The sequence below is a fragment of the Nematolebias whitei genome, chromosome 8 (genome assembly GCF_014905685.2).
Source record: "Nematolebias whitei isolate Nwh7 chromosome 8, NemWhi1, whole genome shotgun sequence".
In the NCBI taxonomy this organism is placed as follows: Eukaryota; Metazoa; Chordata; class Actinopteri; order Cyprinodontiformes; family Rivulidae; genus Nematolebias; species Nematolebias whitei.
Window position 1 is genome coordinate 50,864,991 of NC_056505.1, and position 17,026 is coordinate 50,882,016.

Here is a 17,026-nt window from a genome sequence, read left to right on the forward strand (position 1 = left end):
GCTGATAGGAACTCCCTCTGACAGAGTGAGAGGGTTTCCCCAATGTTTCAGATCGGTTCCCACAGAGGGGGGCACAGAAATCATCCACCTCTTCTGCCTCACTGATCTATGTGCAGACGAGCAAACTACCTCTGGAGGCATCTCATGTGAAGTAAGCCCAACGGAACCACCGCGTGAGTTGACAACATCATTCCTAACAGTTTCATGATGGCGACAGCCGTCACTACTCTGCCGGGCTTTACGTGGCGGAGCTGGTTTTTTAGAGTTTCGGCTCTCATTTGTGATAAACGGGCCCTCATAGTGACTGCGTTTAGCTCCACTCCCAGATAAACCATCATCTGGGCCGGGAGAATCGAGCTCTTCTCTCAGTTTATGGCAAAGCCTAGATTTAACAGGTGTGACATCAGCGCTTTGGTTTGCACCGCTGCTTCCTGCCTGGATCGGGTCAGCAATAGCAGATCGTCCAGGTAAAACAGAATTCTCATCCCTGCTCTGTGTAGCGGCTGCAGGGCCGTCTCCACACATTTTGAAAACATGCGTGGTGCGAGGGAGTAACCGAACGGGAGCCTGTTGTATTGGTACTGGGTCCGGTGGAAGGAGAAGCGCAGGAACTTTTTGTGCTTTGGAATTATTGGAATGTGAAAATAGTCGTCTTTGAGATTGATGGAGGTAAACCAGTCGTTCTGGTGAATGCTGTTTAACAGCTGTCAACATGTGAAACTTTCTCTCCATGATCGACTTGTTGAAAATGGATAAATCCAAGATGGGTTTCATCCCTCCGGTCCGTTTCGTAACCAGGAAGTAACGTGAGTAAAACCCTGCGTTTTCCTCTCCGTTGGGAACCCTGGCAATTACATTTTTTACCAGTAGTTCCAGTACTTCTGCATGAAGGGATGAGATCTGTTCTGAAGATGACAGAACCGTCTCTATAATCCCTCTGAACGGTGGGGGTTGAGCTGCAATCTGCAGCGTGTAACCCCTGCTGATAAGATGGTTCATCCAGCTGTTCAGGGAGCGCGCTCATTGCCACTCCGCGTAACGCTCTGGGAATGGGCATGCGTTTTTGTGTTACGTCATATCTTTTAAGGACGTCAGCCAAGTCAAGGCCTCCACCACCGTCATGTACTGCGGAGACGTGCTCCGAGCGACCCAAGGGGAGGCCTTTTCGAAAGGGCCCTGGAAGCACCTTTGTGCCGCGCTTAGGCTGCGGGCTCGCATCAGGGTTGATGTGAGCTAACGTGCGCTGAGGGGAGGCGTGCGTGCCTTCAGCAGTGCGGCGTCGTTTGGGTGGAGGCTGCAGCTGCCGTGAGGAAATGCATTCGTCTCCGCTGCGGTCAGACGAAGCAGAACACAACCTGGGCTGAGTGCAAGGTTTTCTTCTGGGCTCAGTCTGCTGAAAACATTAATTTTTAGCTGCTATATCAAGCAAGCATTTTGTGTGTTTTCTGCGGTGATATTTAAAACCCTGTTTTGAGGTCACCGGCTCGTTTTGTGTGGAGGATGTGTGAAGATAAGCCGACAATCAGGCTGGAATCAGACACTTTAATCTCTGAATTATGTTTTCGTTTTATTTCAAAACTCAAGTCATCATTATGCATACACACATCCTTCACAAGGAGTCATTTCTTAAATCTTAAATCTTCTCCCCCGTGAGCCCTGCGGCTGGTTGTTCCAGGGCGGTGCCTGTTGGCGATCTCTGGGGAAACGCTGAGCCGCTGGTTGCCGGGATGAGAAGGGCTGTTCTCTGGTGGGAGGGGCCGGTGGCGGAGCGGGGTGGGAGGACGCTGCTGCAGCTGTGGAGCGTCTCTGCTGGTGCCTCTGGCCACGACGATCCCTCCAGCGGGCGTGGGGGGGGGGGGGGGGGGTACAGCTTCATCAGGTAGTGCACAGTCTCCGACACCTCCTCCGACTTCTTAGATTTTTCGAGCATGGCCTTGAAATTGGCCCCAAACAGCGCGTCCTTCGTGATGGGGCCCTCCAGCAGGTCTTTCTGCAGCTTCTCCGGCAAGGAGGGGGCGTGTCGGAGCCAGGTGGACCGCTGGATCATTGTCATCCAGGCAACGATGCGAGACAGGCAGACAGCAGAGGAGGTGCACAGGTTGAGGATGACGTCAAATGCTTTGCAGAGCGAACTCTTTGTCTCTTCAGGCAGGTCTGTTTCCTCCAGCCTCTTAGAGATGCTGTAGGCCAGCAGAGCGACATTGTTATTTGCTGCGGTCGCCTGGAACGCACACTGCTGGGCTCAGTGGGAGAGTGACGTCACTGTCTGGTTGTGTCTCCCTGGGGGAACAGGACGCTTGTCCAACCTGGACACTTTTGCTCCGAGTGCTTCTGCCAGGCTTGGCTCCAGGGGGGTACCGAGGGAAAGTTCCGCTCCGTAAACCCCTCCACTCTGGTGATGGGAGCGAAGGTGGAGACGGGCGTCTCAGTTTACCAGGTCCGGCTGCAGCCTCGTTCCAGTAGGATGTCACTGCTGGGAAACGAGGCCAGATGGGATCAGTGCAGCGAGCCGGGGTGGAGCCAAACCTTCCCACTAGATCATCCGATCTTGGCAGGGGGAGGAGAGGGACGGAAAGTCCCTTCGTGTCAGCTGCCTCAGCTGCCTCCTGGATTATGCCGGGCAGCTCCGAGATGAGGGCACCGACGGCTGGGAGCGGTGTGGTCGCTGATGCGGAAAGGCCCGGGGGGTTTGAGCATCTGCTCGACCCCCCCCCCCCCCTTCCAACACTATGCTCTCTGGGAGGGAATGAGCAGCATGGCTGCTGCTGACGTCGCCTGTCCCAGAGGAACCATCTGATTCGCTCCAAGACTCGGCGTCAAAAAAGGCGATGGCGTCGTCCAGCGAACAGTCCCCCGCCACTGAGAGGCAGTCCTCGACGTCGGCCTTGAACAAGGCTGCTCGCCTCCATCTCTCCTCAGGAGGAAGGAGATCACAGAGACGGCAGGAGGAGGCAAGGTTGGCGTGGCGGGGATCCAGGTATCCTTCGCAGGTGTCGTGTCGGTTAAAACTCAGCATGTAGCCGGTCTTGCAGGACGGGCACAGGTGGATGGTGTTGGTGCTGGATATCGCGTTCTTGGAAGATCAGTGCTGGTTGCTTGCTGAAGAAAAATGGGAGCCGATTACCCGCTCTTAACGTAATTTTTACGGGCCGGGTGGGGCCCACACGACAGGTGGGCGTGGACTAAAGTTTTCAGTGCTATGCTTTGCGTAATGGGATAAAACCCACTAGCGAATGGCCTCAAAGGGCGAAGCCTATATGAAATAGAACTCAAACACACCTTATTATTGTGCAAAATGATCAACATTCAGACACACAGACAGGACTTTTGTACGCCTCAGTCTCTTCAAGGCCGTTTTACTTCCGGTCTCTAAATTGTTGAAACTGCTGGACTCCAGGATGTACAGCTCAGTTCCTTGCAGGGGACACTCACTTGTGTAGGGGAGGATTCATGGTTATGGGTCTACAGTAGCCAGTACCTTCTGACCCATATAGGAATACAAGGATGTTTCCATTTAAGGTGTGTTATAATAGTTGAGCCCAAAGTTCATATTTCCAACAGATTGCCTGGAATCAAGCTCTGATACAGCACATTTCCAGAAGCAGCCTCAGCAGGTCTGCATGGGGTCAGTTACTGATTGATCATACCATCAGCTTAAGGGTTGACTTTGTTCAACTCCAGATGTTTGAGCCTCATGATGCGGTCCACTACCAAAGTAGAAGGATGGTCTACAAAGTCGCTACAAAGTCTCCACTTTCAGGTCTCTTTACAAAATTCATATACACTGCTCAAAAAAATAAAGGGAACACCAAAACAAAACAATGTAACCGAATCAGTCACACCTTTGTGGAATCAATGTCAGCAGTTAGGTAGTAGCACTTATTGAGAATCAGTTTCAGCTGCTGCTGTGCAAATGAACACATCAGGTGGAATGAGAGGCAGTTATCAAGACAACCTTTATAAAAGAGTGATTCTGCAGGTGGTGAGCACAGGTCATTTCTCTGTTCTCGTCCTTTCTGGTTGAACTTTTAGTCATTTTTCATTTTGTCAGTTCTGTCACACATAGAGGCATCATGAGGAGTTTTTTACAGCCCACTGAATTTGTTTAAGTAGTGTAGCTAATCCAAGATGGAGCATCAATGCGAGCGGTGGCAAGAAGACGTGCTATGTCTCTCAGCACAGTGTCCAGAGCATGGTATAGATACCAGGAGACAGGCCAGTACACCAGGAGACATGGAGGGGGCTGTAGGAGGACTACAACCCAGCAGCAGGACTGCTACCTCGTCCTTTGTGCAAGGAGGAACAGGAGGTCCACTGCCAGGGCCCTACAAAATGACCTCCAGCAGGCCACTCATGTGCATGTTTCCACTCAAACTGTCAGAAACCGACTCCATGAGGGTGGTATGAGGCCCGACGTCCACATATAGGACCTGTGCTTACAGCCCAACACCGTGCAGGGCGATTGGCGTTTGCTAGGGAACACCAAAGTTGGCAGATTCTCCATTGGCGCTCTGTGCTCTTCACGAATGAAAGCAGGTTCAGACTGAGCACATGAGACAGATGTAACAGAGTCTGGAGACACCGTGGAGAACGTTATGCTGCCTGCAACATCCTCCAGCATGACCGGTTTGGTGGAGGGTCAGTCATGGTGTGGGGAGGCATTTCTTTGGATGGCCGCACAGCCCTCCACGTGCTAGCCAGAGGTGCCCTGACTGAATCCAACTGAGCACATCTGGGACATCATGTTTCCGTCAATCCACCAAGGCCACATCGCACCACAGACTGTTCAGGAGCTAATTGATGCTCTGATCCAGGTCTGGGAAGAGATCCCTCAGGAGAACATCCACCGTCTCATCAGGAGCATGCCCAGGTGTTGCTGGGAGATTCTACAGGCACGTGGAGGCCACACACACACTGAGCCTCATTTAGACTTGTCTGTGACCTGTCAGCTGTGATTAGGGATGGGAATTGATAAGAATTTGGCAATTCCAATTCCTTTATTGATATCGCCTATCGATTAAATTCCTTATCAATTCTGTTATCAATTCTCATTGGGTTAGGCAATAAAATATAGTACACCATTTGTGTGCATGAAGTATTTAATGCTCTTTCACCAGAACAAAAAGAGAACTGGTATGAAAAAATAATTCCTAATTAACATTATTAACACATCATCATAAAACACAACTGCACTTTTAAATTTTGGCAAACTAGCAATTTTTGTACAGAAAAATGAACATGTTTGCTTTCTCAGGAAGGATACGAGATCTTTCTGGACTTATAGTATCTCCAGCTGTGGAGAACACCCTCTCAGATGGGGTGGATAATGTTTGGACACAGAGAAACTTCTCAGATAAAGCTGATAATATGGTCAGTGTGTCCTTCATCCACCAGCAGAGGGTGGGGCTGTCCTTGGTTGGAATGGGTGATAGGCTTCTGTATAGTTGGACTTCTCCATCCACTCTCTGAGCTATGGAGATGGGGAGCTGCTGCTGCACTGACAGAAGCTTGCTGTCCTCTTCTTCAAAGAGTTCTTGTACGGCTGTGTTTTTTTTGCTGCTTTATGGGAGGTGTCTGAAATTACTGACATAACCACAACTTGTAATCCACAAGGTTCAATTTTAAATTAAATAGTGTCATAATCCATGCAATCTGTCATCTTTCATTACAAAAAGCAAAACTTACATAGTTATCATCTTCATCCTCTTCTGCCTGCCTCTGTGTCTCTCCCAGCTCTGACAGCTGAAGAAGAAATTCACCATGAAAAACACTGAGCAACAAGAAAAGGTCTCACAACAGAAACCGGCTACAATTAAACACACTGAACAAAAATATAAAAACACCTGTTTTTGCTCCCATTTGTCATGAGCTGAACTCAAAGGTCTAAGACTTTTTCTATGAACACAACAGAACTTCTTTCTTTAACTTTTGTCCAGAAATGTGTGTAAATCTGTGTTGGGACACTTATCCATTTCTGAACAATATTTAAAGGAAGAAGTTCTGTTGTGTTCATAGAAAAAGTCTTAGATCTTTTATCTAAAAATGTTCAGTCTGGTCCTCTGGACATTCAAAAACAAAAAAAAGTAGAAACGTTTCGACTTTCATCTGAAAGACGAAACGTTTCTTTTTTTTTTTTTTATGTCCAGAGGACCAGACTGAACATTTTTAGATTTTTCTACTTGGATTATTGAGCATGCATCGGGATACTTAGATCTTTGAGTTCAGCTCATTAAAAATGGGAGCAAAAACAAAAGTGCTGTGTTTCTGTTTCTGTGTTCAGTGTACATTTTCCAATTCAAATACCTGTGCTGCTGTTACTGCCTGTGTGTTTGCTGCTACCCTGAGCCTGTCCCAGATCTTATTCTCATCCATCCTGGATTTAAATCTGGGGTCTACAACAGTCGCTTCCTCTAGGAACGCTTGGATATCGTCATCCTGAAGTTTAAAATGGAGGAAAACAAAATTAGGGAAAAGGAAGATAAAATATAAACAAAGTTTAGTGTAAAGTATTACTAGTCATTAACAAATGTAAGTCACTTTACCTTGTAACATTTGGAAAGCTCATTCCAGATGTTTTCCTTGATGCTCCTGGTGCCTGCACAGTGTAATGTTTGTGCAGCTTCTGAAGGATGGGGAGTATCTGGCCACAGCTCGGACTTTTATCGCTCCAGACTGCGAATGTGGATGTGTAATGCATTCACATCAGCTGCACAAACTCCTCTGCTTTCCTCAGGTCTTCATTACCAGTTCTGACCAATCTACAATATAAACAAAATAAACGCTACTTAACAATTGCTTTTTCCACCAAGTTTTGTTTTTCCCCCACCAAGCATTGCATACTTGTCATTCTCCGTGGGCTTTCTTAGCCGTGGGTCTTTAGCTGCAGCTTGGACGGCAGAAAACTGCTCACAGAACGTCTCGATCATGAAAAACAGAGTTCATCTTGTCCTCACATCTAAGACGAGCATGTGCTGGGGCAGCTCGGAAAGGCACACACACATGATGAGATTAGTTTAAATAACAGTATATTGTCATTAATTTACCGTTTTATATTGACTGTTTATTTATATTTTAGCTGACTTTGATAAAAATATTTAAAATGTATTCTTACTGAGGAGTTGTTGCTTCTCCTTGAGGACCACTTTTGCCATGTGAGATCTCTTCATCCACACAACCACAGAACGAATTCTTGCTGCCCAGTTGGAAACTGCACTGCAGTTGTACAGCTTCTGAGCTCCAAGGTTTAGGGTGTGTGCGAAACATGGAAACTTGATGTCCAGCTTTTTCACAGCTACATCCATGTTTGCTGCACTATCCACGGTGGCTGCCACAACCTTCTCTTTTACTCCAAACTCCTCCAGGATCCCATCAATCTCCTCTGCCACAGCTGTCCCCGTCTGTGCTTCGTACACTGTTTTGGTTTTGAGGACTTTGTCCTTATTCTGGCCTTCCCTGACATAGTGCAGTGTTACAGTGAGGTAATGATCTTTAGTAAAACTTGTCCAACCATCAGCTGTGATGGCTGCATGTTTCAGTTCTGAGATCAGATTGTTCTTTTCAACCTCATACCAAGCAGGAATGAGATGGTTTGTTAAACCGTCTCTGCTTGGGGGACGATAATTTGGGTTGAGAGCCTTGGTCTTCTCCCTACAGAGAATGGGAATGAAACTGAACTGTACTCGTTAAGTGATGGCTTACAATTTGATAATTTTCATTTTTATATTTTCATTTTTCATTTGAGAAATGCCACATGCAAATGATCCTACCGAAATTCACGGACTGTGGTAACAGGGTGCAAATCTTTCACCACAAATCTAGTCACTGCTCAGGGCCAGATTAACACTTCACTGTACCCTGGGCAACAATCTTCAAGGGCCCCATCATCACGACCCCAGAATCACCATAATCTGTCAAAATACAGAATAAATGACCATAATATACAGTAAATATACTTAAAATTCTAACTATCAAGTGTGTTTTATGTATAAAACTCCAAATGCTCATTGACACAAATCATCAAGACTGAATTAAGTTGAACACACTTTGAACACCACATGACACCATATGTGCACTTGTTTAGTAACGTGTTGGCCACTGGTGTCAGAAGCATTTATAATGTGTGTGTGTGTGGGGGGTGTCCTCCCCCAGAAATGTTGAATAAAGTAGATGCCATTTCCTGCATCCTGGTGTATTTTAACGGTTGTTTAACATCTAGTTTTACCTCCACAAGTAAACACTTGGAACTCCTTGGGATTCCCCTGGAGGAGCTGGTCCAAGTGTCTGGGGAGAGGGAAGTCTGGACCTCCCTACTGAGGCTGCTACCCCCACGGATGGATGGAAGTAAACACTTGATTTAATAACTATTTTAGAGTTAATGGCACAACAAGAAGTAACCTGACCAACAGCTGATTCAATGAATTAAAAATATTATATATTCAAAGGTGATGATTTGATGCCCATATTAAAATTAAATATCTGTAACTTAGTTGACTTCAAATGTAATAAGATTATCAATGAATGTTTGTGACAAAGGATTTACTGAGTATAACAAAGATTCCTTCAAGAAACCTCCTAATATAAATCATAAAATTATAATGACTTCTACTCATTCAAAATGTGTCAAATGGTCTAAATTTCCTAAAGTGAAGGAAAATCATTTAAAAATAATAAATAAGATATATCCTGTAGCCATGTTTCTGCAAAGAAGATTTAAATTTGATGTTGATTTGTTGCCTTTTGTAAATCAGAAGATGAATCCATCCATCCATTTTCTTTACCCCCTTATTCCATTTTGGGTCACGGGGGTCGCTGGTGCCCATGTCCAGCAATCACTGTGAGGGGCGGGGGACATCCTGGACAGGTCTCCAGTCCATCACAGGGACACATAGACACAAATGAGACAAAACAACCATTCACTCTCTCACTCACACCTAGGGACAATTTAGAGTTACCAATCAGCCTAACATGCATGTTTTTGGTCTGTGGGAGGAAATCGGAGTACCTGGAGAAAACCCACGCATGCACGGAGAGAACATGCAAACTCCACCCAAAAAGGCCCCTGGACCAGGGTTTGAACCAGGGACCTGCTCACTGAGAGGCAGCAGCTCTACCAGTTGCGCCACCGTGCTGCCCTCAGAAGATGAATCCCTCAACAAGCTTTTTTTTTCATGTCAATACAAAGTGGTCAAACAACAGAAACTGGATTAATCTCAAACTTAACATTCCTTCTTTTCATGCTGATAACATTTTACTTTATGTGGATAATTGAAGCTCAGCTTTCTCTGTCATAAATATAGTCGTACTTATAGCAAAGTACCACATTCACTGTAGTAAGATGAGGGATAATAAGCCTTCCTTCCTGTTTGAAGAACGATTTTAAGTCATACTATTCTTCATTAAGTAGATTAAAAATCTGCAAAACTGCTAAAATCATCTCACAACAGATACAAACTTATTGTTTTAATTAAAACAATGTTTCTCAAGGGAAAAAACTGATGAGCTTGTCAGCAGGTAAGGGGCGTTTACCTTCGGGACAAATTGAGGTCGTCGATTGGTCAGTTACTGACACGCCTTCTGAGCTGATTGACAGGTCACACCTGTGGAGTTTTATCAAACTTGTTGTTCAGTAAAATTTACAAGATTGAGAACTTTTGTTAAAAACACGTAGTAAAGTTTATTTCTCTTCTGCAGAAGGGAGAACACATGAAACGAAAACGCAGCTCAGTGAGTTCTTGTGTGTTCTCTAAAAACATGAGCAGTACGGCTTCATTTATATTCACACGTAACATGTTTTGACACAACAGGCGCCCATTTGCAATCATCAGAGTAAAAACAGACAGTGCGTTTGTGGTCAGTGACTGGTTCTGGAGCTGGGTTTGAGAAACGGAAGTTAAAAGGTTTCACACACTGATGTTGAAGGGGTTTATCTGCTACAGTTTATGATAAGCTTTACCAGAGTGTGATATAAAGTAAATGACTAATAAGAGTGATGATAAAATTGATGAGCAAAATAAACTGGTATCAATGTTTTCATTTCCACAAAGTACTGATCCTTTCTGAGACTCAGAACTAAAACTGCAGGCAAACACTTTAATTATCATTTTAAAGTAAACTGTAAATTGTGTAAACATATCAAACTTTTATATTAACAACACAGAAAATATCAACAATTCCTCCCTTTTGTTCCCATAGGAACAACAATAACACGAATATGTACAGATAGAGATATAGACACTGATTAACAGAACCTTCAAGGCACATGTGTCATACACAGTATGGTTTAACATATGGCTATCATAAACATCAGTTAGAAATCTGCAAAGGCTGTTTTTGTGGGGGACAGATCCCTGTAATGAGAGCAAGCAAAAATAAATAATAAAAATAAAATGACAAAATTGTGAAAAGCAAAAACATAATAAAACAAAATATGTACATAATGGTTGTCTTCTTGTTGGTCAGGACAAAAACAGTAGAGTGGGTGGGTGGGTTACACTTATTGGAATCAGGATTGACATTGTTATGTAACAAGGGCATAGGTGTCTGCCAGGTGTTCAGGAGTGAGGGCAGTCGAGATAAGACGTGTGGACAATGAGCGAATACAAGCAACCACAAGTTATTAGAATGGCTCAACAAACTCCTATGGAGATATTTGATAGCTTTGAAGAGATGGTACATGACTTAACACTTGTGAATATCCTTCAGAAGAGAGCCTTTTTTAATCAAAACTTGCAGGTCCGTATCCATGTATTCAAAGATGAGGTAAATGTCTTTATCATTTTGTGCTTGGATGATGTTGAGAAGCTTGACAATGTTGACGTGATCTCCAAACTCCTGGAGGAACATGATTTCTCTGTATGTTCGCTGGGCATCTGTTCTGTTTCTGAAAGCATCAAAGATTTTCTTCACTGCCACGATCTCCCCAGTCTGTATGTGAATGGCTTTCCATACGATGCCGTAGGCCCAGTGCTAGGGTGGTTTTCCATGGATGTTGCAGTAGGCCCACTTTTGCAGTGTCTTTTCCTGGGGGGAGAGCCTGTAAAAAGTCTGATGAAGAGTGGAGAGTTCTTTATGGGGGCAGTTGGTAGGGTGTAGAGGGGCAGAGATTTTTTGATGGAGGGTGGAGAGTTCCTTTGGATCAATGGATGAGGTGCAGCAAAACAGGGGCTGTTTTGGTAACCTGGGGGGGGGGCACCTCACCTGGGTTTGAAACCCAGTGAGTGAGCCACCTCGCCTAGGTTTGGGAAGAACCTAGCGAGTGAGCTGTCCTAGCTTATTTAGACTCAAAGTCTAAGATAAGCTGCTGCCTCAGCTGCCCGTTGGCACTGAGTGAACTTATGGGGATTTGGCTTCTTCTTGTCCTCCCTCTGATGGTGGATTGGTCCCTCTGAACAGCTTACAGTGGGATGCGTGGATCCAGGTAGCTCGCTCAGCCACCTTGACAGCTGTGTGGGTTGTTAACAGCACCTGGAACTGTCCTGTCCACCTGGGGGAGTTCCACCTTTTCCTTCTGAAAATTTAATCATAACAAAATCTCCTGGGGTTATGGCATGCAATTGTTCCTGTGCTGGGCCTGGGAGCCCTCCTTGGACCTGGGATCTCAGGGACCTTAAGTGGTTTGTTAGTTCAATGCAATAGGTTAGCATGTTATGGTCACAGTGTTTCAGGTCATTAGTCGGGTTAGTTGTGGGTCCCACTCCCGGGATGGGTGGGGCTGCAAACAAGATTTCAAAAGGGCTAAGGTTATGTTTAGGCCTTCTGCGCATGCACATGTACATCAGTGCGATGGGTAAGCATGTAACCCAGTTGAGTTTTGTCTCGTCACAGATTTTTGTCAGTTTGTTTTTTAATGTCCCATTTTCTCATTTGTTATGTTAGGCATGTCAAGGAGGCTGGTGTGATATCTCAGCCATCGTGCTGTTGAGAGGTATGCAGTTTTTTGTTCATTTAAAATTTGTGTGACAGAGTGGGGAACGAAGGGGGTCAGATCAGAATAACCCACAATGTCTCTGCTAGCTAGGACTGCTTTGTCAGCAGCTGCCACAGCGTGCAAACAGAGGGGCAGGCCTGCTGCTACAGAGTCCAATTTGGCAGAAAAAAGGTGACCGGTTTCAATCTGTCACCATGTTTTTGGAGCAATACAGAAGTCATACAGCCACCGCGCTCATCCACAGCCTGAATAAAAGGTCTTGTGGGATCTGGAAATACCAAGAGTTGGGGCTTGCTGCAGTTGTTTTTTCAGCGCTCCAAAGGCCTGCAGTGCCTCATTAGACCATGTAAATTTAGAGCTCATCAGTAGGCCTTTTTCATGACAGATGACACGTAGAGGAGTTTCCATTTCAGCATAGTTAGGTATAAAATGCCTGCAATAACCACAAAGTCCTAAAAAGGACATCAACTGTTTCTTAGTCTTGGGAAGTGACAGTTTCACTATTTAACACGAGTATCTACAATTTCCCTACCTACTGCTGAGATTCGATGGCCCAGAAATGTCACAATGGTTTGCACAAACTGCAGTTTAGACAACGAGGCCTTGTGGCCCTAGTCTGCTAGGTAATGAAGCAGACGGACAGTATTTTCCCTACATGAATGTTCTGAGGGTGTAGCCAAAAGAAGATCATCAACATATTGTAATACACAATCAGAAGGAAGTGAGAAACCTGCTAAACTGTCATTCAGCATTTGGTGGAAAATGGTGGGTGACTCACAGTAACCTTGACACAGGCGGGTGAAAGTGTAAGACTTTCCTTGAAATTGAAAAGCAAACCAAAATTGGCTGTCTGGATGTACGGGCACGCTAAAAGGGAGAGATGGAAAGTGAATAATTACTCCGGCTTTAAGCAAAGAGTGAAAAACAGGAGTAATGCCTCTAAAAAAGTTAAATCTGGTCCTCTGGACATTCAAAAAAAACAAAGCAAAACAAAAAAAAATGTAGAAACGTTTTGTCTCTCATCCGAGAGACTTCCTCAGTCTGAGGTGCTGTATTCAGCTCAGTCTCTTAAATAGCACCTTCTCAGAGTGGATCAACCAGTTTTGCTGCTGACAACCAAAACCAGCTGATCACATGCTCAAGAAGGACCCTAACCCTAACCCGCAGTGCAAAATGTCCTGCATTGTCATACCATTATGCAAGGCAGTCGAAGATGCAGTACCCCTGGTCGAGTGTGCCCTGAGGTTGACAAGAGCCTCTAAATCTGATGCTCTGTAGGCTTCAGAAAAGGCCTTACACAACCAGTGTGACAAGCGCTAGGTGGATAACGGGTGACCTGCAGGTGCATCTCTATAATGCACAAACAAATGTTGAGTTTGACGCATTACAGCTGTGCGTGTTATGTAACACGTCAACGCCCGCAGGGGACAGAGAAGATGGAAAAACGCCTCTTCTTCTGATTTGTGGGGGGAAGAGAAAAAACCCTCCAACGATATCACCCTTGATTTGATTTCGTGATGTTTTAGGCATAAAGCTGGATTTGGTCTTAATAGGAGGTCCACAGCAACAGCTGTCCTGACATACTACATATTGGTGGCCCGTACGGATTCTTGTACGAGTTATATAAACTCTGTGTGACCTGATATTGTGGAAAACGCTTCATGTTGGCATAAAAAGTCCAAGTTTTTACCTTGGAAAGATATTTTTCATGGCTGTGGTATTCAGAACGATACAGTATTGGGTTGATGTTCATTTGAAGCTGGAAATTGTCATTCTGTGTGTGTGATTAAGCTGTAAGCAGAGAGAAAAGACACATCATTCTGTTGAAACTCTTTTCATAACCGGTGGTTCTACGGTTCCGACCCGGTTCTGATAAATGGACTCGAATGAGTCGTGTTTTAAATGGTGAAACGCTGTCTGTGAAACTGAGCGCCGCCTCAGAAGCTGCTTGAATGTTAATCGCTACATTTCCACAGTTAATTTGTGCATTTTTGAAGCGATAATGGGTAAAATTATCGCCGGACTGTTGAAGCTAAAAGAGCTAGCTTACACAAGTACACACGAGCTGTGATTGGTCAAGGACCGCTGTGTGAAACGTTCTGATTTGCTGAGAAGCCGGTGACGTAACGCCGTGTACGTCCACTCACTCTGGCGTCAGTGCAAAAAGCCATCCCCGATGTCCACGTATCTGTAAAGTCACGTGACCCTGGAAATGAAGCGCGTTTTCAAACGGAGTCTTCTTTAGTGGTTAAAAAAGCTGAATAAAAGCTCTCAAAGCGGTCCTAACCTGATGAGTTTATGCCTAAAGAACGTGTTTTTTAAGCGACGCCACGTTCAAGCTTTAAATCCGTCTATAAATGTTGATTTGGACCGTGTTCGTCTGTTGTTAATCGAAGCTAACGACCGGATGTCAACAGGACGGTTCACAGGAAGTTGTCAGTGACTCCTACCGTCTAAGACATGTAGTTACAGTCACCCTGTGGTAAAAATAAGCTTGCACACCACCTGCTGTTGAAAACACAGTATAACAGTTTTTCAGAACTGAAAGCTACAAATTACTGTGAGCCTTTTAGTTGTTAATCACGCTTGGTTTATAATTAACTGTTTGATTACAAATTCAGGTAAATTAAACTGTCAGACTTTTAGTGAATATTGCAGGTTTATTATTTATTGTTTATTATTTTTAAGTGCATTTGAGTAAATAAACACTGAAATAGCCTGGTTCATTGTACCTGTTAGGATTAAGCTCATATTAAGTAACACTGCCACAGGAGGCATTTACTTATAATATTCATGGATGGGGTAAAACCTTAAAAAGGTGCCCAATTATTGAAAAGCTGGCTTATAACAGTACTTTGGGGGAACCGCAGAGCTGATTAGTGTGTGAAACTCACTGCTCACTTAAATACAAACATTTACCTGTTGAAAACTCTAAGATTGCGACGGTTTAACCTGATAGGTTTTGCTGAACAGTAAATACAACCATGGCAGATTCAACAAAAGCTGATCATGCTGATCCTGCTCCAAGTGGTGTTAAGAAGGACTGGCTTGAGAGAGCTTTGAGCTGCTCACAGATTTCTTATCTCCATATGGTGAACAGGTGGAATGTATGAACACAACAGAACTACTTGCCAAGCTTAAGAAGGTGGCAGGCAGTGTCACTTCTGCAGCCATAAAGAAGTCGGGCTACGAGCAACTAGCTAAAATAGCACTCTTGCTAAAAGCTGAATATTACCTGGAGGCCAGCAAAAGAGAAGCCCTTGAAATAAATTTGAAACGCGACTCAGAGGACCGCGAAGCAACACATGATGAGTATCTAACACTCAAGGCACAGTTTTAATTTGAAAAGGAGACCTGGGAGGAAAAATTGCAACGTGAGAAAGAGTTCTCACAAGCTCAGCTGTCGTTACAGGCAGACTCATATGAGGAAAAGCTATGTGAAGGAGGGGTAAGGTACCAAACGCTGTGTTCAGACAATGATATTCTGTGCCAACAATATATCATATATATATATATATATATAGAATATCAACAAATTAAATCTATAACAAAAAATAAATTTAACCTTAATAACACTAGAATTGAAATACCAACAAGTGTATTAGAATTCCTAAATCTTAACCCTCCCAAATTACTATCTAAGGTTTACCGGACACTTATTAAAATAGATGAATCAATATCCCTTCCCATTGTAAAATGGGAGACAGACTTGTCAGTCAACTTTGACCAAAACTTCTGGTCTCAGATATGTCTAAGAACTTTTAAGATGATTAAAACCCCCAATTTACAATTAATACAATACAAAATCCTTCATAGAGTACACTACACAGGTCAATGGATGTTCAGGATGGGTTTCACATCATCTATTTGCTCACAGTGTACAGACAATATTCCTGACAATCACATCCACGCATTTTGGTTCTGTCCACCTGTTCAGAGGTTTTGGTGCCGGATATGTGAAGACTTATCAAAGTGTCTGAGATGTAATATTCCACTCTCTCCGTCAGTTTGCTTATTGGGCCACTTAGATGATGTCACCTTGGAGACAAAGTCAATTCACATGATTTTTACTGCTTTATGTATAGCAAAAAAAACTATACTCATAAATTGGAAAAATAAAAATACTCTTAGTATTAAACAGTATATATATAACAGTAACCTTTTGTTAGATTACATCAGTCTTGAGATAGCCTGTATCTCCACATCAGAACAATCTCTCTGGGCTTCTTTGATTGGCTTCAACCTGTAGTGGAGGTGGGTAAACCCCTTTGATTTCGTCCTGTGGGGCATTGTTGTTGATGTGGGGGGGTATCAGGGCTGGGGGCATGGGGGGGTCGTGGGCCCGGAGCAATAGCGCTCAACTGGGGAGATAGCTTTGGTGGTTCTGGGCGTTGACCTCTGCTGGCTGCATGCAGGCCTCTGGGCGGTCTGTGCCGGCGGGCGCAGGTTGCTGGCCTGGTGGCCTGGCTGCTCCTGGGTGGGTTTGGGGTGGGCGCGGGTTCGGGGTTCTGGGGGAGTGTCGCTCCCGGGCTGGGGTCCCGGCTTGATCCGGGGGTCTTGGGTCTTGGCGGGTATGTTGTCAGGGTCTTGGGCCGGTGCATGCGCTGGCGCCTGGCCCTGGCCTGGGGGCCCTTGGTGCGCTGGTGGGCTTTGGGACCTCTGCTGTGGGGGAGGGGGGGTGACGGGTGGACTCAGCCTGGATGTCTTCCTGCCTGGCTGTGGCTGCGGTCTGGTACTTGGCTGGGGTTCTGGGCTGTGGGGGGCTGTGGGTGGGGGGGGCTTTTGCTCAGGTGGCTCTGCACTGCTGGCCCGGGGGTGTCTGGGCATGTTAGGCGTATGCCTTCCCTTGCATGGGGTGCTCTCATTGTGGGTGTTGCTGTGATGGACTGGTCGGTCCTTTTGTGGGGGTGGGGGTGCGCTCTTGGTCGTCGTGGTGCACTGTCTGCGGCTGTTCAGGCACTCCTGGCTGATTGTCGCTGCTGGAGTTTGGTGGCTTCTTTGGTTGGGGGGCTGGGTGTTGAGCTGGGGATCGGGTTGGGGGTCTGGATGATCTCGGGGGGGCTTGGGTCGCTGGCCCAGGTTCTGGTCGGTCCTCGGGGC